This window comes from Tamandua tetradactyla, chromosome 6 (genome assembly GCF_023851605.1).
Source record: "Tamandua tetradactyla isolate mTamTet1 chromosome 6, mTamTet1.pri, whole genome shotgun sequence".
NCBI lineage: Eukaryota > Metazoa > Chordata > Mammalia > Pilosa > Myrmecophagidae > Tamandua > Tamandua tetradactyla.
The window spans coordinates 64,594,279-64,620,280 of NC_135332.1; the positions used below are offsets into that span (position 1 = coordinate 64,594,279).

Sequence of the window (26,002 nt, forward strand, 5' to 3'; positions counted from 1 at the left end):
GAGATAGGAGCCCAACCTATCTTTTTTTTTGGATGTCCAGTTTTCCCCATGTCATTTTCTTTTTAATATTTTTTTTAAATTAGAGCAGTTGCAGGCTTAAGGAAAAATCATACAGAATGTACTAAGTTCCCATATACTAACCCCCACAGTTTTCCCAATTATTAACATTTTGCAATAGCTCCATCACCTGTTTTCATACACAAAGATTTATTGAAACTTCAGCCCTACCCACCCATTGACATATTGTCCATGTTCTTTGTTGCTACAATGGCAAAGTTGAGTAGTTGTGACAGACCATCTGGTCTGCAAAGTCTAACCATGTTTACTGTCTGGCGCTTTGCAGAATTAAGTTTGCCAACTCCTGTTCAGAAGTTGGAGGAATCTAGTGGGTGAGATAAGATGAAAGGACCCTCCTTCCTACTCTACCAGATATCAAAGGGGTGGGGTGGGAGGCGAAGGGGACAAGAATACCCACCACATCTTCCATGCTGGAGCAGAATGTGGGAGGGGGGTAGGGGGCTCCCATTGTGAATTTCCACTCCCAAGAGTTTTCCTGCAACTTCCAGCAGAGCAATAGGCCTGGCTGGCTTGGGGTCAGGCTGGAGATTTTCCACTGCTGTCTGATTTATGACCAAGCTATGTTCACCTCACTTTGATCAGACCTGGGCTCTGCTTATCTACCCGGGTAAACAAGATTCCTGCACGCAGCCCCGAGGGGAGGGAACCAAGATGGCAGATTCCGGGATCTGCAGGAATGTGCTGCACACGCGTTCAGGGTTCGGGTCTGAAACTTCACTGGGAAGTGTGAGGATGAAGCACGTTGGGGCCGGTTGTCAGGAGGAAGGATCCCTCATTCATGCGACATTTATGGAGCATCTGCTGAATGCTAATTACTCTACTAAGGACACAATGAGGAAGAAGATACTGTCCTTGTCCTCGCAGATGTGATAGACTTTGGGGAGAGACAAGCAAAGTAGGGGGGTAATGGAAACCCAAAGGAGGCTGGGGGTGGGAGCAGAGAGAGTTCTGAGAAAGAGATATTGAGTGTCTCATTGTTATCTAATTATTATATATATACTCATTATTGTCTAATTATTTTATATATTGACTATCCTGCTCCCCTCTTTCTAATAGTGCAGCTTTTAACCCCCTCACATCTACATTTAAGTGCAGACAAATCTGTGTCCCAATCTCCGTGTCTCACTGAGCCAAGCCCTTGACCCTCACAGCCCCCCTATTTCTCTTACACAGGACATGAGAAATGAGAGCAGCTTGCAGGGACTGAATACGGCTGCAGGGCTGCAGCTTCTGGGAAGGGCTCTTAACTGTCCTCTGCCTGACCACCTCCTCCCTTCTCCTGGCCCATCTCCATCCAAATCCCTCCTCATTTTTTCCCCCAAGGCCATCACAAACATTCCCTCCGCTGTGAAGGATGGGTATGGATAGCAGTTCTCAGTCTCTGTGTGTGTGTGCGTGTGCGCATGCGCACGTGTGTGTGTGCGCGTGTGTCTGGTGGTGTTTTGTGACCGTGCTGCATTCATCTTTACAGCCTAATCTAACACCTTAGGTTATGGACTGAATTGTGTCTTCCAAAAAGTTATAATCAATTTCTAAACCCTGGCCCCAAAAGTAATGCTTGGAGCTGTCATTAGTTAAGATGAGGCCAAACTGGATTAGGGTGGTCCCTATTCCAATGTGATTGGTGTTCTTATAAAAAGAGGAAACCTGGACAGAAGAGAGAGGGATGGAGGGGTGGGGAAGGGGGAGAGGGAGAGGAACTCAGACCCCAAGCCTCGCCTGAGATTCTGGGCAAGTGTTTCATGAGTGACTCACTGACTGACTGAATGAATGACATGATACTAAGGGCCTGGGGAAGATGGAACCATTCCAGTTCTAATTCTTTACATCTGTTCAACACTCAATGATTTATAGGGCACTTGACACTCTTGGCTCATTAATCCCCACACAGACTTGGTGACGTAGACAGAGCGAGTGTTATTTATGAGTCGGGGTTCTTTAGTGGTAAGCAATGGAAAATGGCTTTGGCTGATTTTGGTCAAAAGGACAGAGAGAGGGAGGGCACTGGGATGCCCACAGGGTCTGCGGAAAACAGAAGGGACAGGCCTCGGTGAGGATCTAATGGGAATCTAGGTGATGATCTCTTAAGGTAACTCTGAGGAATGAATTTGAATTTGAATCGGGACTTAGCTGCCCAAAGAAGCAAGGGTAGGAGAATAATGCATTCCGGTGGTGGCATCTGAAAGAGGCAACAGTGCAATGTGAGCAATCCAGGGAAAACCCAGTCCATACGTGGGCTGGTGGCTGGCTGGTGGCGTGATTTGGGCTCTTTCTGGAACTCAGCCTTTTAGATGCCTGCCTTCAGAATCAGGCTCTCCAGTGTTTGTGGCCATTCTGGGACCCACTCAATATCCTCCCAGCGAATTGCTTTGCTCCTGAAATCAGCCAGAGCTGACTTCTTTTGCCTCTGGCAAGTATGGACCCTCACTGAGACATGGGGGCCTTGCAAATTGTAAATGTTGGCTCATGTGGGGCATCTATCACTCTGAGCCTAGAAGCTGCTGTTCCATCTTTCTGCTTAGTCTCTGTTAAGCCTGCCCTTGACCTCCACCTCCAGCACCTGGCAACCAACCCTGAACTTGGCCCTCTTTCCAGCCGACGAGGACCCATGGAGGCAGAGTGATCCGTGCTGTTTCTACCCTAGGGAGACCCGTTAATCCCCCCTGTCTGCAGTGACAGCTGTGGTTAAGGGTGTGGCAAGCAGGCGGGCTGGTGGGGTGGGAGGGAAAATGGATTCAGGCCTTCAGTCTTCCCATACCAAGCCTGGGAAAGCAGCAATGAGAATGTTCTCTGGCTTTGGCTTGCTAACGAAGTATATCTGATTGTCCTCTGGGGGCAAGGATTCTTGTGGAGAAAACACATTTTCTTTTCACTGATGATCATTTTCCTCCTTCTGAAGGTCCTAAGCCAACCAGCTGAGATGAGTGAATAAGGCTTAGGTACCCATTGAAAGGGAAAAGCCAGTCAGCCAGCGCCTGCCTAGAAGAAACTTGCAACGTGCTTTGCTGTTGAGTGGAAATGATGGGGGACTGTGAAAATGCTAACAATAAAACTCCTAAGAACAACAGCTGTATATGTCAGGGTCTGGCAGAAAAGGGAAGGCACCTGGAAGTGGGGAAATTGAAGAGAGTTTGCTCAAGGGACTACTCACCTCAGTGTAGGCAGAATTAAGAGGAAGAAGGTGAGAGAGTTGGGGAAGCCCCAAGGCTAACAAAAGCTAGGAGTCTAACCTTACTGTCTCTAGGCCCGAGGGGCAAGGAGATGGAGCTGTTACTCAAGGGTGAAGAGGGTACTTGTGGAGAGGGCCCCGGACAGGAGCTGTGGGACACAGCGGGGCAGCCTGCCACGGAAGGAGCCGAGGAGTAAGTGCCCTGCTCTTTCTCCTCCTGCCCTTCAGTCGCCTCTGGGAGCTTCTCATTGGTGAAATCCCACTGGAAGCCTGAGGACAAGGGAGCCATTGAATTCCTTAAAGGCTAGCTGGGGCTGGAAAGTGGATCCCCAAGGGCAAATGGAGAAAATCCAGCACAACAGCTCATACGACACTTACCGTGTGCCATGTTGAGCATGGTGCCTCTATCAACTCATGTAATGCTTGGAAGACCACAGGGATTATTATGATCCTCTTTTTACAGACAAGGAACACGAGGAAGGGACTGTCTAGGTGGGATACCTCATCCAAAGTGCAGGTGAGAGGATCTGTAATGCAAAGGCATTCTGCATCCAGAGCCTGGGTTCTTAACCCCTGGTCTGAGCTGTCTGGTGAGGTGGTTATTAGCCACACAGTGTTCTTTAGGTGCCAATTAATTAAAATTAAATAAGATTAAGAATTCATTTTGTCAGTCACTCTAGCAACATTGCAAGTATACAATAGCCACATGTGGCTACCGGATATCATATTGGACAGTGCCAAAAGAGAACATTTATTTCCACTGTTGCAGAGGGTTTTATTGGGAGCTCTGTGCTAGATCTAGACACTTTGATCTGTACCCTATAACCCCCTACCCTCTGTGAAACATGCAGGCACACTGTCAGTAGTTTGATGGCCTGGGTGGAGGGGACGCAGATCCATCTGATGACATTTCACTGCCCTCCTGCTGCCTGCCGAATAATGGGATCTCAAGCCCAGCTCAAAGGTGATATAAATCTGAGAGAGTTTTATATAGGTCATGCCCTTTCTCATTTTCTATCCTGCCCTTTCCTAGCATAATATCAAGGACAGCCCATAATAAGCAGAAGCATTTATAGCAAGAGAGTCGGGAAGAAATGGCTTGCATGTTCTGCATTCTTGTCCCTGCCTCGTTTCAGAGATATTTGTCCTCGGGCTTCTGAGAGGCTGGCATCTTGTGATATACACCAACCTTTCCTCAGCTCCCATGAGAAAATTTTTCAGTTAGATTTAAGTGATTCCCAAATCTTGACACCAATATATCACCTCAGAAATGTCCAGCATCAGTAGACGATATGATACTGAAGGTGACATAAATCTTATCTATCAAACAGGCTAAAGGTGAAGCCTAGCTCGGTCTAGGCTATAGAAATGTTATAAAAAGGAATGCGGATATTGTTAGCTGATCCTCCCTACAGATAAAGAGATGTAGGATCTTGGTCTGTAAAATCACTTTCTGGGGGAAGAAGCAAAGAGTTACAACTTGAAACCATCCTTAATTCCACTTCCCAGCAAAAATCTGTGCTAGCTTACACACACACACACACACACACACACACACACACACATGTTCTCTCACACACATGATTCATACATACAATGACATATATGATTATGCTCTATACAATATGTTCAGTCTGTGAACATGTTTGCATCTCATTAAACCATAGCACTAGCTCACATTCATTGCTCACTTAGATACCAAACTCTGTGCATGTCACCTATATTATTTCTCTTCTCACAATGGTCATTATAAAATGGGGACCATTATTATTCCTATTTTATGGATGAGAAAACCAGGGCACAGAAGGATAAAGTATCTCATCCAAGGCCACACAGCTGGTTTAGTGGCAGAACTAGGCCTAGAACTTGGATTTGTCTGACCACCACTCCCATGTTCTTTCCACCACAATGCTATTTGCTCTAGTTTACAAGCTGTCAGAATGCAATATACCAAAATGGAAAAGGCTGTTAAAAAGGGGAATTTAATAAGGTTACACGTTTACAGTTCTAAGCCTATAAAAATGTCCAAACTAAGGCATCCAGGCAAAGATACCTTAATTCAAGGAGGGCTGATGGATCTGGAACACCTCTTGTCAGCAGGGAAGTCATGTGGCTGGCATCTGCTTGTCCCTTGATCCTGGGCTCCATTGCTTTTAGCCTCTGTTCCTGTGGGGGCTCCTCACTTTGCTTCTCCAGGCTGGATTTCGTCTCGTGGCTTCCCTCGGCTTTCTCCAGCTTCTGGCTTGCTTAATTCTTCTGGAAAGGCACACAGCAATGTCTGCTGGGCTCCACGCATCTTCAAACACCTGTGTCTCTGCTCTCTCTGTCGGCTCTGAAGTTTCTGTCATTTCTAACTCTCTCCAAAATGTTTCCTCTTTTAAAGGATTCCAGTAAACAAATCAAGACCCACCTTGAATGGGCGGAGTCAAATCTCCATCTCATCAAAAGTTTACATCCACAACTGGGCCATGGAGATAATCTAATTAAAAGTTTCCATGCTACAATACAGAATCAGGATTAAAAGAAATGGCTGCATCCACAAGACTGGATCAGGATTAAAACATGGCTTTTCTGGGGTACATAATAGTTTCAAACCAGAGCACTATTCTACAAAAATGTTGTGCAGACTCTTTTAATGCTGGAATGCATTCTTTGAGTGTTTCCAGAAGCCCAATATGTAAAACAGATAAAAATGGAGCTGGGTCCAAGTTCCACCTACTTTTGCCTTTCATTGACTCCACCTTCCACCCAACCCCCCTCAAGCAGATACATTCCTCTGAAGCAACTCTGGGGAAGACCTTGAACTTGGAAAAGGCCAATTAGAAACCCTTGTTCTGCATAGCATTCAGCTTGATAATACTGTGCAATTAATGTAACCAGCAGTTTCTTGTGGTAATGAGCAGTCATGATGATCAATTTTGTGCTTTTTCATGATGATTTCTTTTGGATGAATTTCTAGAAGTGAAATGTTTGGGTAAAAAAAATGCCCTGTTTAACACCAAACTCTCCCTTGGAAGGGCAAAATCATATGAATTCCCACCAGCAGTGCCAGTTCCTGCTCAGGCTCCCCACAACTGGATATTATTGTTTAAAACCAATCTTTACCATCGTACATGCAAAGGTACATTGTGAATGTTTTAATTTGCTTTTTTTTTTTGCTTGCTAAAATGACCAGGTGCTTTTAAGTTTGACTACTTGGCTTTCTTTTTTTGTGCCCATGCAGTTCATACCCTTTGCTTTTTATTTCCTTCTATTAAGATAGTTGTCTTTTGTTATTTATTTATAAAAGTAGTTTTATACTGTATGATTATTAATCCTTTATATGCCATAAAAGAGCAATTCTTTCTGGATTGAATTTTTTTTTTTTTTAGGGAAGTTCAAGGTTTACTGAAAAAATGCAGAACCAGATTGAATTTTGTCTTTATTTTATTCATGGTGTTTTTGATTTACAGAAGTCATAAGTATTAGACCATGGGGTCAGATAAACATTCTCCTATATCTTTTAATTCTTCAATTTTTTTTTAAACCTTGACTTCTTTAATCCATCTGGAATTAAATTTGATATGTTATATAAGGAAGTGAACAAATGTTATTTCATTTACTTATCTGATTGCAATGGCTAGACCTTACTTAATAGTTAATATTTAATACAGTGGTTCTCAGCCGGGGTAATTTTGCCCCCCAGGGGACACTTGGCAATGTCTGGAGATATTTTTGGTTGTCCCAGTGGAGGGTGGGTGTCCCTGGATGGAGGGGAGGGGCACTGCCAAACATCCACAATGCACAGTCCCCTACAACAAAGAATTATGAGACCCAAAACGTCAATCAGGCTGAAGAAGGATGAGAAACCTTGTGTTAAATAATGGTGGAGTTAGCAAGTCCATTTTACTTTCCGTGCTCACCCCATTGTAAACCAGACCTTCATTCATTAAACACAACTTGCTTCAATGCCTCTGCGATGATCTCCCTAGAATGCCTCTGGAAATTTATTGAATACCACAGACATAGTGACACAGACAGTGTGATAAAGAATATACAGATACCTGGGTCAGCAAAAAGAGAACATCTATCTATAAATGATGCAGTAACAGTGTGATGGGTTGAATTGTCTCTACCCAAAAGATATGTTTAAGTTCTAATTTCCCAGTCCCGTGCTTGTGACCTTACTTGGGAATGGGGTTTTTGAAGATGTTATTAGTTGAGATGAAGCCAAACTGGATTAGGGTGAACTCTGATCCAATGTGACTGGTGTCCTCTTAAGAAGGGGAAAACACGCAGAATGGAGAAATGCCATGCGACTGGGTAGAGAGCACCATGGATTTCCAGCTAGCCATGCTGGGAGCCAAGAGAGCGGCTGGGAACTGATTTTTCCCTATAGACTTTGGAGGGAGCACTGTCCAGCCAGCCCCTTGATTTTGCGTTCTGGCCTCCAGAACTGAGAGACAATACATTTCTGTTGTTTTAAGCCATCCAGTTCAGGGTCCCTTCTTATGGCAGCCCTCACACACTAATCAGATGGTGTACACCGTTATTTATCCTGTCCTGAGGCCTCTGTGCTCCTAGGCAAGAAAGAAACAAGAGTATCTAAAGTGTATCATCATTTCATTAATTTCCTCCTAGAACTCAAGGCCACCCTCAGTGAAAGGGTCACAGCATGTTGTACTCCGTGGAAACATGAGCACTAGACTCATGAAAACCCGGGTTCAAATTCCAGCCCTGGCAGCGCTGTAGGTGTGAGAACTTGAGCCAGGTCCTCACGGCCCCTAGTTTCTGAGTCCGTTTCCATGTAACAGAAACAGTTTCATGAAACGTAAATTAGACTTTATCAGTAAACATCTCTGGAATATAATGAGTGCATGGAAGCCGAAGCTGCTGATATCTTCTTGCTCAGTTCTGAGAAAGGCAGGAAAAGCAACCCGGATTCTTGGAGGCTCTTGCTTCTACTCAGTTCCCGGGAGCCCAGACACCAGGAGAGCAGAGCAGCAGCCAGCGCCTGGCTAGGGCTTCCTGCCAGTTACTCTCTAAGTGTTGCCAGCAGCCCTGGGAGATAACACTTTTATTGTTGCCATTTTACAGATGAAGAAATTGAGGTACCAAGAGGTTGATGCCTTGGGATCTAGATTCTGGAACCCTTGTACTTAACCCTTTTAGTCGTGCTGCCTCCTCACCCTTCTCAGCTCCATTTCCTCAGCTTTTGGACTGAAGGACCCTACTTCTTTTCATCCCCACCTCCAAGGGAGGGCAGCAAGCCAAGTGCTTTTAGCAGCCTGTGGCTCAGTCACCAAGGATCGCTTGAGGTGTCTCCTAAAACCACCGAGACGCTGTGGAGAAATGCTGGCCGTTTGCTCTGCAGTCCTCACCCAGAGCAGCTGCTGGGCCCCACCACCAGCCGGCTGCAGCAGATCTCAGATCCAGTGCTGTCCCCGGAAGGTTTGATGCTTCCCAGCATCCCGGACCCCTGGGGAGCTCAGATGGCAGCTTGACTGGCTCTGTGATCTTGGGAAATGTACTTAACCTCTCCATGCCTCAGTTGGCATCTGGGAGGAGATTCAATTACATGATAATGAGCATAAATCCTGCAGGGCTTGTCTCTTAATCACCAGCTGGAAAACGCAGCTATCTAAGAAACAGGCAGGTCACCCCTACCTTGACCCTATTAACCTAATCCTGTTAGCCTCAGCTCCTGTAACCTCAGCTGCAGGCCTGCTGGGACGGTGGAAGTTCTGGAGCAGAGGGTCTTTGCCCAGGAATGCCTCATCTGGGATGAGCTGCTGCTTGGCTTGGGGTGGGGGTAGGGGACATAGCAGAAGTTCTCAAGACTGTAACTAAATAGGACCAGGGTGAGAGCTGCTGTACCCAAATGGTACCAGCCTCCTTCCCTGTGGGATTCCCACCGCCGGCACCTTTCTTAATGCTACACTCACCTACATCAGTGGTCTGAGGCCAGGCACCAAAATACAAGAATCTATTTACTCCTCACAGGAGTTCTGTACCTTTGGGTACAATGTGCCACATTTTACAGGCAAAATGCTGCCATAATGCAATATACCAGACTGGCTTTTATAAAGGGGATTTATGAAGGCACAAGCTCCAATCTAAGGCTGTAAAAACATCCAAATTAAGGCACTAATAAGAGAATACCTTTTTGGAGGAAATGCAGCATCCTGGTTCCTCTGTCACATGGCGACGCCTTCTGGCCCTTCTCTCCTGGGATGGTTTCCAAATGGCTCTCTCAGCTCCTGTGGGTCCTTCTGGCTTCCCCTAGGGCATCCTCCTTCTGCATCCTTAAATGTCTGTGTCTACACCTCTGTTCTCTGGATCGTTTCTGAGCTTTCTCTCTCCAGAGAGCTCCTTTAAGGACTCCAGTAAATGAATTAAGACCCACCTTGAATGGGAGGGGTCACATCTCCACGGAAACTGCCTAATCAAAAGATCCCACCTTACAATAGATCTGCCCCTACCGAGTCTGGATTCGGATTAAAAGAACATGGCTTTTCTGGGGTGTATAATAGTTTCCAACCAGCACACAGGCTGGGGAAACTGAGCCACAGAGTAGATGAGTAGCTTTCCAAAAGGCATACAGCAGCAGAACTGGATTTGAACTTGAGGTGGACTCACTCCAAAGCCCACTTTCTTGGAATAGTTACTGAGTTAACAGATCACGTCTCTATTACGCTCCTGCCAAGTCCTCGTTCTTCTGGGATAGAACTCATGTGTGTCAGGGGATTGCTATAGACTCAAGATCCTCCACTCTTTAGAACAGAGCCGCCCCTTTGGACTGCATGCTTAAGTGGGGCTCTGGTCTCCAGCAGTGCTGGCCTATGCAGAGAGTGGGGTGTCAGGATATTTGGCTTCCGGGGACCTGGGTTGGTGGGGTGGGGTGGAGATAGTTCAAGCAGCACATAAGTCCTGAGTGGACTTCCTCCAGAGTAGCCAATTGTCTTTTCCAAAAATAGTCCCAGCAATACTTCCAGTCCCACTTGGACTTCTGGCACCTTGCCACCCCAGAGGTAGCATCTACTTCCCCTCTCCTTGAAACGATGTGGGATTTTGTGACCCCTTGCCAGTGAACAGAATATGTCAGAGGTGATGCGGGGTGACTTCTAAGGCTTAGCTATAAAAGGCAGTACAGCTTCCCTCTGGCTGTTTCTCCCTTGAAATGCTCGGGGGGGGGGACAAGAGTCCCCCAGGGTATGAGGAACCCAAGACACATGGAGTAGCCATGTGAGAGTATGCCAGTGGACAGCTCAGCTGGGGTCTCAGCCAACGACGGGTATCAGCCACCAGGCACGGGACAGAATCAGTCTTTGTGTGACTCCAGCACCCAGCTTTCATCTGCCCCAGCGGATGCTGAGTGGAGCAGAGACAAACTATCCCCACCAAGCCCACATCCACATTGCTAATTTGTGAGCCAAATTAATGCAGTTCTTGTCTGAAGTCACTAAGCTTTTAGGTGGTTTGTTATGCAGTCAGAGTAACGAGAACATATTAAATTCACTGCCTCCCAAGATAGCACGTTCTACTTACTGTCTTAGTTTGCCAGAGCTGCTATGACAAATATCACACAATGTTTGGCTTAAACGACAAGAATGTATAGTCTCATGGGTTCAAAGGTTAGAAGTCCCACATCAATATATATATATATATATATATATATATATATATATATAAGGGGGTCAAAGGGTGAAATAAATTGGGTAGATGGTAATACTGGTGGTCAATGAGAAGGAGGGGTAAGGGGTATGGTACATATGAGTTTTTTATTTCTTTTTCTGGAGTGATGCAAACGTTCTAAAAATGATCATGGTGATGAAAGCATACCTATGTGATGATATTGTGAGCCATTTATTGTACGCCATGTATGGGCTGTATGTGTGTGAAGATTTCTCAATAAAAATATTAAGAAAAGAAAGAGTCCCACACAAGATTTTGTCAGGGCTTGCTTTCTCATTCCAGCCTTCCTTCATGACATGGCAATATCTCTCTCCTTGCGTCTGTTTTTTCTGGTTTCCAATGGCTCTGGCTTTTCCTTTTGGCTTCTTCTGACTTCCTCTCTTTCTAAGGCCTTCCAGTCCTATGGCTTAAGGCCCACTTGGCTTCCTCTAAATAGATCTTCAAAGATCCTATTAACAAATGAGTCTACACCTTACCTAATAATATCATTTTCAAAGGTTCTCCTTACAGATGGGTTCACACCCACAAGATTAAGACTTGAGTGTGTCTTTTGTGGAGGACGTGATTCACCACCACCAACACACACCCAGGCTGCCCCCCGAGGCTGGGCAGGTTGTGTCTGCTCAGGGGTTGCTCAGCTCACCCAGGCTGGTCCTCCCGCTCAGCCCGAAGCAATGCCCTTTATTACCACAAGGGCACTGAATCGTGAGTTCCCTCCCTGTTCACAAATCCTAAACTCCTAGAACAGTTTTCTTACTGTTGAATAAAACCTTCACTTTTACATTTTCATCAGTTCATCCTAGCTCTATTGTCTGGGTCTATATAGAATTAATCTCATTTTTTCCCTACTGTTTGGCCTCCCCTCCTCTGGATGAAACCTCATAGTTCCTCTGATCTTTCTTCTTAGGAAGAAAGATTCTTAGATTCTCCCCCGTCTGGTCACCTTCCTCCTTTTTTAGCTCTCTGGAAAGTTCTGGCAACCGTTGCCGGGATAGGATCTGGTCTGCATCTGACGCGGGTATTTGGGGGGCTCCACTGTGCATCTTCCCAGTTTTCCTGAAAGATTAATTTAATCAGGCATTTTGCCTGCTGGCTCCAGGTGAGGAAGAGGCTCGGTTCTTGGGATATGTGGGTGGCAGCGCGTGTCTGTCCAAGGAGGGAGGCCAAGTCAACTAGGGGGCCATCCCTGCCTTCAGTGCCCCATTTCTGCTCCTGCTTGCTGTTTGAGGTTGCAGAGCTGAGCCTGTATTTTCTTCCAAAGCCACGACTCAGTCCAGAGAAGTAATACAAACGGGTTTTACCCATGGCCAAACCAGACTCGCTGCTCCAGTCAGTGGCTGGTTATTGCCTCCGCAATTCTGGGGCACAGATAGCTTTGCATCTGCTGTTCCCCTGCTCTCCCAGGGACCCGCATGCGCCTCTCTCTCAGCCTGCATGTCCTGATTCAGATGTTACCTTCCCAGGGACGCCTTCTCGGCTGCTCTATCTTAAATTCCACACTTCATTCCATCTGTCCCTTACCTTATTTTTTTGCCTAGTACTAATCACAAGCTTATGGGTGTCTTTGCTGTTAATTTGTTTTTTCATTTTGTCTACTCAGCTGGGGCAGGGATTTTGGCTGGCACATAGTAAACGCTTGATAAATACTTGTTGAATGAATGAATGAATGCTCTGTACTCATGCCCAGGGGACCTGAAGCCTTGATGGCAGTGCTGTCTCCTGGCTTTGAGTATGGAGTTGATACTGAACTTGAGCATACAGCTACCTCCACTAACCCTAGCATGGCTGACTTCAGTGTAGGTGTGGCCTTAGCCTGCTCAAGCTGGGCCAAGGTCTGGCCAGACAGTCTGGGGAGGGTAGCTCATGTTTGACTTGTAGACTTGACTTTAATCCAGTCTTCCCCAAGTGTAGAAAATGTTGTGTGACTTGCACAAGAGAAACTGGAAGTTCAGGAAATCCAGTTGCTCCAGTTTTCTGTGTGAACAAGTCTGGAGAAAACTTTCCCTGGGTGCTATGAACTGGTTGACCTCAGATTATTCTGGATATTGCAGTTCTCTGACCAGAGATAGCAGGGCATGGGTGGAGGTTCCAGAGTTTGTCCTGATTCCTGATACCTGAGAAGGGCAATGGACAGCATTCAGTAAACACGAAGAGGAAAGAGGATTCATCATCCTGGATGACAGAAACTCCCGTTTAGGATTGTGTGTGGATTATTTAGAAAAGAGGTGTGACCAGGTCCAGAAAGTCATAATGTGTCCCTTATTTATTGTCATGTTGTCAGGGGTGTGCGTGCCGTGTGTGTGTGTGTGTGTGTGTTGCGTTGATGGGGATCAAAGGGGAGGTTCTAGGTTTTGCCTCCATAACATTTAAGACAGTTTATGGTGTGTATGCTACGTTAGTGGCAATGTAGCTCTGTGAGACTTAGGCATAATTGCTTTCTATTCTTCTATTCTATTTCTCTAAAGCAGTGGTTTTCCACTGTGGCTGAACATTAACTTCATCTAGAGAGACTTTAAAAAAAAAATTAGTGCCCATGTATTACGCTAGACAAGAAAGAGGGATCTCTAGATGTGGAACCTTGGCACTGGTATGTTTTTAAAACTCTGCACACACACACACACACACATTACTTTTTTATTATAAAATATCACATATATTCAAAAAGCAATACTTTTTAAAGTACATTTTAACAAGTGGTTATAGGACAGATTTCACAGTTTGGTACGAGTTCCACCATTTCAGGTTTTTATTTCCAGCTGCTCCAAGACACTGGAGACTAAAAGAAATATCAGTATAATGATTCAGGAGTATGACAACTCATTTGCTAAATCCTAACTGCTTTGTTATAACGCTTTCTTCTCCTTTGATCTTTCTCCCAATCTTTAGGGATATTTGGGTTATGCCCATTCTAACTTTTCCATGTTGAAAAGGCGTTTTGATGATATGGTGTAGGAGGATGGATTTGGTCAATGTTCTTAGAGATACTGGTACCTCTGGGTTTCAGGACTTACCTGACCTAGGAACTCTCTGAAGGTTTTAGTTTCTTAAAAGTAAACTCAGTGGTTCTTTAGGGCTCATAGGAATGATGCTGGTTGGGATTTGGCAAACTGTAGCAATTAGTAATATCTGGCTGAAGCTTGCATCAGAGTAACCTCCAGAATAGCCTCTCAACTCTACTTGAACTCTCTTAGCCACTGATACCTTATTTTGTTACATTTCTTTCCCCTCTTTTGGTCAGGAAGACAGTGTTGATCCCACGATTCCAGGGCCAGGTTCATCTCTGGGAGTCATGTCCCATGTTGCCAGGGAGACTCACACCCCTGCTCTGCAGGTGTTTTACATCTTGAACTTGGAGCTTTAATCTCTTTGGAGATGCACACAGAAAGGTTTTAGTGGGATCTGTGGAAACCGCACTGAACTTGGAGCCTGAAACTGAGGTTTGGGAACTGGCTCTGTCATTAAATAATCTTTGGCCTTGAGAAGGTGACTTTGTCTCTGTGGACCTCAATTTTCTTTCGTAGTAAAATAAGGATAATTACACCTTCCTGCTTACCTCATAGGGTGCTTGAGAAATGACGTACATGCAAGTTCTCTGTAAATTCTAAAAGCCTACACAAATGCAAGAAAATATCATTAGCATTATTTTTGCTAGCCCGTTGTACAGACCCCCCAAAATAAGGCTGGTCCACAATTACAGCAGGTTGCAGTGGAAGAAAAGCTGAGTGCTATGTGCTGTTACTCTGTATAGCTTTGCAAGACAAGCCAAACCTAGTTAATTCCCATGCTTGTAATTCCAAGAGCTGACACTAGAAGGTGCGTGACTGGAGGAATGGACAGCTAAGATATTTGATGACTTGTTATTATTATTGTTTTTGGTCCCTTTTGGTTAAAATAACATTATTTACTGAAATAAAAGTTTAGATATCAAGATTAAAGTTTAAATGCCTTTCTTCACTATCCCTCCAACAATAAAACAGTTGTTTTCACTCTGCCCAGAGGCCCCTTCTTGAAGTTCTTTTTCTCTTGATACTTCTTTCCATTATGACACAAACACTCATCCTTGAGCCTGAACTTGGCTCTGCCCACTCAGATTTCAGAATTTCATTAAAAAGCTTTGCTTGCTGGCAGCAAACCAGAGAGAAGGCCTGCTTGGCTCCTCTGTAGACTTAATTAGCTCTTGAGCTGCTCTTTATGTCAATCCAGCCTCTCTGCTCCCTCTCAACCCCCGAACCTTGCTTTTAAGGGGGAGAATCTCATTTTATGCTCCCAGGGGCCCATTCTTTCAAGTCGCTTTAGCTTTCTGTCCTTTCTCTGATCAGGAGAGGGAAATGTAGATGTCATGGCCAGTAATTGTAAAAGCTGACTGACACTTTTTCTTTCTGCAATTAAGGGAGAGTTACTTTGGTAATGAAGCTAAATCATTCATTCCCTCTGTCTTTGAAACTCACCCTTGTGTATAAGTTACTTTGCATAAAATAACTCAGTTTGTTCATAGAACCAACTCAGAGACTTTAATCAAGTTTTCTTGTAGGAAGCTAAGCTTTTATTCTTGTCTTTTCTCTTCTTTGTTTGAAAACACATCTAAAATGCACGGTTGGGGATGTTATGGGTCTATTTGTATAAATACACACAAAATCTCTAGAACAACATACAAGAAACAATGAACAATGAATGCCTCCGGGAAGAGAACTAGGTGTTTGAGTTGGTCCCTGCTCTCATATAAAACCCTCAATGGTGGCAGGGATGCCTTATGATTCTTTAGCTGATTTCGTGTGGTCATACTTCCATCCCTTTGCCCCTAAAGAATAGTTAGAGAGGGGTGGGATATTCCCCTTACCCTATGTTCTAGTTTGCTAGCTGCCAGAATGCAACACACCAGAGACGGATTGGCTTTCAATAAAAGGGGATTTATTTAGGTAAGGTATAGTCTTCAGAGGAAAGGCAGCTAACTTTCAACTGAGGTTCTTTCTTATGTGGGAAGGCACAGGGAGATCTCTGCTAGCCTTCTCTCTAGCCTCTGGGTTCCAACAAATTTCTCCAGGGTGATTCCTTTCTGCATCTCCAAAAGCCTGGGCTGAGCTGTGAGTGCTGAGATGAGGTATGTTGAGCTGCTTGGGCTGTGCTATGTTGAGCTCTCTTATATAAGCACCAGCCAATTAAATCAAACATCATTCATTGTAGCAGGCACGCTTCCTAGCCGACTGCAGATGTAATCAGCAACAGATGAGGTTCACACACCATTGGTTCATGTCCACAGCAATAGAAATAGGCACCTTCACCTGGCCAAGTTAACCCTTGAATCTAACTACCAAACCCTACAATTTCACTAGCAGCCCAGCTTCCAGCTGACCTTTTCTTAAGCTTATAGGGGTTTGGGAGCATAGAAAGTGGGGTTTTTTTGGACGGAATACATAGATAGGGACCAAGAAAAAAGGTCATTGGGTGAATTATTGGACACTGTCAAAGTTGAAATCTTCAGCAAACACCAAGGAGGACTTGCTTGTGGGGTGACTGGGTGTAGCCTTTGAGAGGTGCCTGCTGTGAGAGAAAGCTGGGACCTGACGCAGCCTCTGGACTCAAGAACAAGGCACTTCACTCTGATTGTTTGTCAGGTTCTCTCACTCAGCCCTTCCCAACTGTATACCCTCTCTTTTCTTAGGCAAATTCTTTGGGATCATCACCCGCCTCCCTCCCGATCCAGTCTTACATCTTCCTTTCTCTCTTCCCTTCTTCCTAGAACCTCCTTTTTAATCTCTGAGAAATCCTTCCTCTCCCCAGAGGCAAGTCCTTCCTTCCCTCTCCTTTGCCATAGACCAACCAATGAGGGCCCTTCCTTTAGTTTACTGATGTTGCTGAATGCAATATACCAGAAATGGGTTGGCTTTTACAATAGGGATTTATTAACTTGCAAGTTTGCAATTCTAAGGCCATGAAAATGTCCACATCAAGGCATCAACAGGCGATGCTTTCTCCCTGAAGACCAGCTGCCCATGATCCTCAGGGCATGTGGTGTCATCTGCTTGTCTCTCCCTTCTTTCCCGGGTTTTATTGCTTCCAGCTTCTAGCTTCAGTGGCTTTCTCTCAGTTTCTGTGATTTCTCTCTCAGGTTCTCTGGCTTTTTATCCTTTTATAAAGGACTCCAGTTAGAGGATTAAGACCCACCCTATAGGAGTGGGCCACCCCTCAAGTTAAGATCCTACTCACCAATGAAAATGTTAAAAAAATGGATTGTGGTGATGAATGCACACTATATGAAGATACTGAGTCATTGGTTGCATACTTTGGATGATTATATGGTATGTGAATACATCTCAAAATTGCATAAAAAAAGATCCTACTCACCAAAAGATCCTACTTCAATGGGTCCACACCCATGGGGATGGATTAGCTTTAAGAACATGCTTTTTTTTCTGGTGTATATAAATAGCTTCAAACCACCACAGTCCATTTGAGCCTGATCTTGAATTGCTTGGTGATACTGGAGTTGGAAGCAAGGCAAACTGTCAGCATTTATTCCTCCATGTCTTTACTGGCCATTAAAAATAATCTTTCCTTATCAGTTTTATATGTCAACTTCTAATTTTATTTGTCAAAGATATATTCCCCAACAGTCAGATGATCCTCAGGTGAGTTTACTAGAAAATGCTCTAGCATGACATTAAATGATCACCCATAAATTTTGGTCTTATTTCTAAGTTGTGGGCAATTTTCCCATAGACAGCTTTCCTTGACCCATAAGCTCGGGTTAGGTGCCCCAACTTCTTGTGCTCTTGTAGTGTCTGAGACTCACTTATCACAGCCTGTTTGCTTGTGCGTTCTCCTCCTGGAGACTGTGAACTCCTTGAGGGTGGGGACATTTTTGGGTCCCCAAAGTTTAGTACAGTGGCTTCTATAAACATTTGTTGGTGAATGTAGCAATGAATTTCTTCCTCACGTGACAAAGGGCAATGTTTCCCACACTCAGCAGCATCAGAATTTCTAAGGAGGGATCTAATCAGATCCCCAGATGATTCCTTTATTATGCTGTGTTGGAGTTGGCTGGTACTGGCTCTCGAGAGATGAGTTTGTGTATCTCTTCCCAACTCTGTGTTCAATGACATCGCAATGGTGGCTTAAAGTTAGCCATGGTGTGGGGATTTACATCATAGGAATCAGCAGATGCTACAAATCAGAGTTTTTTGTTTTTTTTTTATCTTGAGAACCAGTTTATCAGCACACCACTGCGTCTACCCATCTCTGTCCAGGGACTAATGTTTGAGGATTATTGACCGAGGGCTGAGTTGGCTAATGGTCGCTTGTGGGATAAATCTAGCCCTTGAACTATAAACACAGTTTTTTCATTTTAAAAGATGGTAAAAAGAAGAAGGAGGAAGGGAGGGAAAGGAGGTGGAGGAGAAGGAGGAGGAGGGAAAAAATTGACAGAGACTATATATGGCTTCAAATGTTTACTATCTGTTCTTTTATCCAAAGTTTGATATCCCTGATCTAGGGCCCTGTTTCTTAACCCAGACTGCCCATTAAAACCACCTTGGGGAGCTTTAAATAAATTCTGAAGCATGGACCTTATAGTGCACAAGGTAGAGTCTGAGAATCTATAGCATGTTGGGGCTCCTGGGGAACCCACACTTTTCTGTCTGGGCCCTTCGGCCTCCTGGTTCCCTCCCTTCCTGTTTGCCTGCCTTGCCTCAATTTTCCTTCCAATTTGATCCCAGCCATCCTTGAGTAATCCTTGCTCCGGAGGAAGGGTCTCTTTAGGACTGCCTTGGATCTGAAAGGTGTGGATTCTGGTGGGAGCAAGTGAGAGGGAGGGAAGGAACCTCAAGGTGGGCAAAACTCCCAACTTAGGGTGTGAGAGGGATGCTTATGGCTGAGCTATGCTTTTGCTCACTCTGTCCCCAATGCTTGACGCTCACCAAAAACATTGAGCAAAAATATGATTCCTGGCATGTGGTAAACCTGTGTCTGAAGCAGGGAGGACTATTCAGATATTTGATTTGCAATCTCATTGAGTACCCTAGAGAAACAAGGGGGTACAGGGTCTCAGAAGGGGCACCCACTTACCTGTCATGTGTGTGCCTGCTTGCTTTGAGGTGTGATTATAAAGGAATGTGGTTGATTATTTTTAATCAATATTTTAATTAACACACAGGGGCCAATAACACAACTCTGAAGACTTGGGCAGAATAGGTAATCCTGTCAGGCTGCCGTTGCTCAAGCAGTTGTGAACCTTCCTTGGGACCCACTTCCAGAGCCTCCAGCATATTCTTTTGCATTTATTCTGTCTTGGTAATTTTCCTCTGAGGATTGGTTAATTTTTAAAAATAGCTAAAATTCCGTTAAGAAATCCAATAATTTGTACAAAATAAAGAAATCAAATGAACACATAGGTGCTATAGCTTTAGCAGATAAAAGTATGAGCCAGACGTTGGGATTTAAAGCCAGGTTCTATCACTTACCAGCCATGTGAAGTTGGTCCAGTTGCTTAAGCTCTGTGCCTTAGTTTTCTCATCTGTGAAATGGGGTTCATACTGACCTCAGGGAGTTGTTGTAAGGATTAAATAAATTAATGCATTTAGAAGGCTTGGATTGGCCCGGCCGTTGTTGGCATTTTTGTACAGCTCAGATTGATTTGGTGACTATTCCCCCCAAAGTTCTGGGAATGTTTTGGGCTGTGGCAGCAGCATGACTGTAACAAGCCTACAGTTTTCCAGCTTAGCTGTTTGGAAAGACTCATTTGGATGCATGTATGATTACAGTAAGCTGAGCTTCCAAACTCTACTGTCTCCTTATCCCCTAGAGAGAATGCTCGCTTAGCCTATTTGAGTCTTCCATTGAAGGTCCTGCATCACCAGAAGGATTCTTTTGAGTATTGTGTTATAGACTTGGAAGGAAAGGGTGAAAAGGGAGGTCTAGGGACAGCAACCTGTCCCAGGAGTTCTTTCTCTTTTTTTAATAAATATTTATATAGTTAATTCATTTTATAGATCTCTTCCCTTAAACAAGGGATAGTTATATTTTAAAGAACGATTTCTCAAAAGTACAACACATGGATTTCAGAGCAAAGTAATCTGTGCTTTTCAAACAGGTCTTTCATTTCCTATTTCCATCCTTGCGATGTCATTTGAAAGGAAAAGGACCCAGAGCTTCATCTGTTTGGAATTTTCCCACTTGGTGATTTCCTTCTTACAAAATGAAAGACACAAACTAATACAGTAGCTGTTTTAAGTATTCATTATTTAAACTTGTATAAGCCCAGTTATGTAAAAAGTAAAGAAAAATGTGTATGTATTATAATAAGGGTAGTTATTTCATTTCACCACTCTTCGGCGTTTATAGGGCAAAAACATACTAGAGAATTTGTAATTGACTTCACCCCATTTAGGATATCAAAATTAAAATAGGAACAGCCAACACAAGGGTAAAGCACTTAAGTCGAAGATGGTGCTAAATCTGAACCTATGAAATCAGTCACCATTTAAGAGATGACTTCCAAAGATGGAATCCTTTGTCAAAAAAGTAGCAAATAAGTTACCTGATTAGGACAGTCTCAAACAATAAATAAATAAATTTTCATTTATGGCACAAAACTAGTTAAACTGATTTGTGCAATATGTTGCTTGACTCAAATTTTCAGTTGTTTAAATAAAAGTGTAATATAGGACACAATTCCCTTAGCACAACCAAGGGAGGCATTTTTGAGCATTTAAGAAGAAAGGTTAAAATGCCAATGGAAAACATTTTTTTATATAGATTAAATAAAAACATTCAAATTCAAAAATGTTTCTGAAAGGAAGCCAGAATAATTCCATTAGAACACTCTAAGAGATAGAGAGCAGCCCAAAAGTCCATTTGGAAGATAACAACAAATATATGTAAAGTCAGGAATATAGATTACTTTGAAACATCTGCCTATATCCATTTTAATGAAGAATGAAAGGCTATAATGTATTAAAGACGCAGATTTAAAAGACCAGCTGAGGGGTAAGACAGATGAATTAAATTGTGTTTATACCCTAAATAACTACGAGATGTTACACTGTAGTGTAATTTATGCTTTCTTTCCAGTTTAAACATTTCTATCCATTGCTTCTATCTTTGGCATCACTGCCACCAGTAAACACAGTTTAATAGCTTAGAAACCTAATTACCATCTTCAACTATGAGAAAGGAGGTCAACATTATTTCCTTAAAAATAAGTTAAAAAGGATGTGATTCTATTTAATTTGTCTTGGGGTCTCACAGTATTCTGAAATATCATGCCAAAATGTCAACATTGAAGAGGGAAAGTTATCATTTGCTATAACTGTACCAAAACTTTCCTACTGTACGCTGGTGTGATGACAGCTAGTGTATACAGAGGCCACAAAAAGCCTCTAAAAACAAATGTTTCCCTCACAATTAGGGAAAGAGCAGGTTCATTTAATGGGAAGCCCAGACAGGGACACCGTAATGCCTTCAGGTCCATTCGCCACCACTTCGTTCTCTTGCAGTCCAGGACAGCGAAATTGTCTTAAATCTACATGAAATGTTCTGGATCATGACTAAAATCAAATAGTAATGCAAATTAATTTCAGTGTTAAATAGAGTCACATGATCGCCATTGTGCTGCAAAATGCCTAGGAGCACATCAGTCTGTACACACTATTTGCCACAACAGCGTTTGTAAGCTTGACTTTTTACAGGCCAGGTACTTTTACAAGACAAACAATTGGGTACCATTTTTGAAAGGGAGGAATTAAATGCAAGTAGTTTCATTCTTTGGGGCTGGGGGTGCTTCTAAAATGTCAGTGCCAATTGAAGAGTTCTACATTCCTGAATATTTGGATTTACTGACCAAGATCCTAGAAGCTGGGCAAAAGCCACTCTCAGGACGAGGCAGTTCTCCTCTTGCAGAGAGCTGCCTGCAGCACTCCCACCCTAGGGGCCTCCGAGCCCTACAGTGGCTCCTTCTAAGGGTACAGCTCTGGCTGCTGCGGGTGCTGAGGCAGCGTGGCGGGCGACAGAGCATAGTACGGCAGCTGGGACACGCCGGTTGGTCAATGTGTCCTGGTAACACAGTGAGGTTGGCAAAAGATGGCTGAACACGGTGGCCCTGGAATACACATGACCTCGCAGAGAACTGGCCTTGGCATTGGGATAAGAAGCCTGGGTCTGCTGACTGGGGGGGGGCGGGGGGGTGCGGCTGGGCTTGCCGATGGAGGCAGCTACTCAGCCGGGAAGACTGTATGTAGCTCTGGAGATGGCTCATCTGGCTGCCACCTGCCACCAGGTAAGCCCTGCCTGGGGGAGGTGGGTACACCTGAGAACCAGAAATGCCAGGTGGCTGCATGAACTATTGTGGGTTCTGCAACGCTGCATACATGGAATACATGGGTCTTCATTTCTTAACTTGGTGTTCAATGAAAGTGCCTCCACCATTTCACATTCAGCTCTGAGAGTTCCAAATGTTTTTTATCGCTATCTTCCAGCTTCTCATCAATCAGAGGCCCCATCTGGTGACACGTTGCTTCAAGATGAGGGAGCCCTGGCATTTCTGGCTGGTCATTGCTAGGGTCTGTACTTTGCAACATCCGCAGCAACTAGTCCATTTTTTTTATCTTCATCAATAAAAGCTGGCTCTGGCTTGAGCATTTCCACATGAACCTTGTCGCTGAATTGTGTTGTACTGTATTCTCTGTTTCAATCAATTCTGGTTCAGCAGTGAGATCCACCAGTTGGGTCACCATCATCAATAACTGAAATAATTTCTCCAGGTTTAAATGAAAGTTCATCATCTCCAGCACCTTCAAAGTTAAATGTAGCACAAAGTTTTCCGCCTTCATGTTGGTGGTTAGTCAAGAGATTGGATGTGTTCCGCCACAAACTGGAAAGTGGAGTTGGCTATTACCTCTGCTCCTTCAGCGATGACTCAGTGGCTTTTGCTAGATCTTCTTCTTCCTTGTTAGCTGCCACTCCAGGGTCTCTGGCCGCCAGAGCAGGGCTTGCTTTGGCTTGTTCTGCAACCTAAAAGCCCACAGTGGCAAAGGAGACTCCCTGCTCCTTCCAATTCTTGATCATGGCTGCTACCAGACTCAGCTGTGGGTCATTCTTAAATTCATATGTCCATTCCACCATAAGAGCTTTCAATCTTTTTTTTTTTTGCAAGTGCCAGAACTGAACCTGGGTTTCCAAGAGCTTTCAATTTTTTACAGTCTTTAGGATGACCCTTATTTAAAACGTTGCTTACCTCACCAGCAATATCTCCTGAATTACTTCTAACTGAAAAATTTTGCCACAGTTGGATACATGTGCTCCTAGAAGCCTCAGAGCTTGCATAGCCACCCGAGGGCCGTCGTGGTTGACCGTTCTCATGACGCGTGAAGACGATCTTTAGGTCCATGCGAGACTGATCAACGTTATCACAAATATCCCAAAGAGGTCCCGGTCCTCGGCTGTACCATCTCACTGGTTGTTTTTTCCATGTCCTGATCCAAGGACTTGGAGGTGAAGAGCAGCATCTCCGCCGTGCATGGCCGGCCCCCGAGAGCGGCTGGACAGTCCGGAACGGTCGGGCGGCACAGGAGGGCGGGCTGCTGGGGCGCCCCCGGACCTTCGCCCTCCCGCGACAACGCGGCGGCGGCTCCTATCCCGGCGTTTCCATATGGGGAAAGTTTAGCGGTGTCAATCTGGTCGGAAGTGGAGCCCTTGAAACTGCACTTGACATTCGACATGTCTGTGATCAATAAGGAGGGAAAGGAAGGAGACTGTGGGAGATACATTCTCCTGATCTCTCTTAGCACCAGCTAAGGGGGTTGGGGAGTGGAGGGTGAGAGAGGCCAAGCGGCAGGTGGGATGAGTAAATGCATGGGAGAGAAAAGAAAGTTCAAAGAAGTTTGCGGTGGTCCACTCATGTAGATCCTTTTGCAGATTTCAAGCATGCAGATTGCAAACGTTTTGAGTTTTCATTATTTTTTAAATTACCGTACAGTGCAATTGACTTTTGGGGGGCTGTACATTCAGTGACTTTCAACACATATATAGATTTTCATAACGACCGCCACCATCAGGGTACAGAACGGTTCCATTGCCCCAGAAACCTTTTCCAGCATGTTCTATAATTACAACAGTATGTAATCTTTTGAAACTGGCTTCTTTCACTCATCCTAATGCCTTTGAGATTCATCCAAGTTGAATGAATTTCTCAATACCAATATTTCATTCCTTTTTAATTGCTGAGTAATATTCCATTTGATGGATGAACCACAATTTGTTTATCCATTCACCCACCAAAGGACATTTGTGTTGTTTCTACTTTTTGGCAATTATGAGATGAGCTGCTATAAACATTTATGTGTACAGTTTATTATTATTATTATTATTTTTTATGTGTGAACATAGTTTTTCATTTCTTTAGGTAAATGTCCAGGAATGGGTTTCCTGGATCATATGGTAAGTGTATGTTTAACATTACGAGAAGCTGCCTGACTATGTTTTTCAGAGTGGTTATAATATTTTCTATTCCTACCAGCTATGAATGAAAATTCTGGTTCCTCCACATCCTTGCTAACACTTGGTATTGGCAGTATTTTCTATTTTAGCTGCCCTCTAAATATGCAGTAGTATGTGTCATGGTCAGGTTCATGTGTCAACATGGCCGGGGGGTGGTACCTGTTTGGTTGGGCAAGTGCTGGCCTGTCTGTTGCTATGAGGACATTTCATAGAATTAAGTCATGATCACGTAGGCTACATCCACAGCTGATTCCATTTGTAATCAGCCAAGGGGAGTGTCTTCTTTAATGAGCGATGCTTAATCTAAAAGGAAGCCTTTTAAGGAGAATTCAGAAGAGACAGGCTCTTCCTGCTTCGGCTGGCGAGCCTCTCCTGTGGAGTTCGTCCGGATCCTCCATCGGAATCGTCAGCTTCACAACCTGCCCTGCGGATTTTGGACTGCGTTCCCACGGTTACGTGAGACACTTTTATAGATTTTACATTCATGAATAGTTCCTGTTGATTCTGTTTCTCTAGAGAACTCTAACTAATACATATGTTGAAGAGCTTTTTTTTACAGATACATGGTCCAGGAATTGAACCTGGGTCTCCCGCATGAAAGGGGAGCATTCTACCACCGAACCACCCATGCATCCTCAAAGTGGTTTTAATTTTCATTTCCTTAATGGCTAATGATGTTGAGCATCTTTTCATGTGCTTATTCATCTTCTGTACTATGACCTTTAGTGAAGTGTCTTAAACTCTTTTGCCCATTTTTAAATTGGGTGGTTTATCTTTTTATTGCTGAATTTTGAGAGTTCTTTATATATTTGGAATACAAGTCTTTTTTTGGATATGTGGTTTACAAATCTTTTTTTCTTTCTTTCAGTTTTTAGTGTGTCTTTTCATTCCTTAACAGTGCCATTTGCGAGAGAATTTTTTTTAATTTTGTGAACTCCAATTTATCATTTAAAAAATGGGGTGCAAGGGTGGTTCAGTGGTAGAGTACTCGCCTTCCATGTGGGAGACCCAGGTTCGATTCCCGGATTATGCACACTCCCCCCAAATGGATCATGCTTTTGATTGCATTTTAAAAATATTTTCATTGATAAAACTTAACATACAAACATGCAAACATTCTTAACATACAAACAATCCATACGTGGTGTACACTCAATGGCTCACACTATCATCACTTAGTTTTGCATTCATCACCATGATCATTTTTTGAACATTTGTATCGCTCTCCAGAAAAAAAAAAACTCATACATACCATACCCCTTATTCTTCCTTCTCATTGACCACTAGTATTTCACTCTACTCGATTTATTTTAACTTTCCTTCCCCTATTATTTTGTTTATTTTCTCATTCATAATTTTTACTCATCTGTCCATACCCTAGATAAAAGGAACATCAGGACACAAGGTTTTCACAATCACACAGTCATATTGTAAAAGCGATATCATACAATCATTTTCAAGAAACATGGCTACTGGGACACAGCTCTACAGCTTCAGTTATTTCCCTCCAGCTTCTCCAATACAGATGTCATTTTTAAAGAACTTTTTTCCTAACTCAGCCTTATCTTCTTTGAAGATACTCCACTTGGTCAT

The 26,002-nt window shown here is 43.8% G+C and overlaps 1 pseudogene; it reads right to left on the minus strand.

The window, feature by feature from the left end:
- Nucleotides 1–21,838: 21,838 nt before the first annotated feature.
- Nucleotides 21,839–23,418, minus strand: LOC143686693 (signal transducing adapter molecule 1 pseudogene; annotated as a pseudogene).
- Between the last annotated feature and the right edge of the window lie 2,584 nt (nt 23,419–26,002).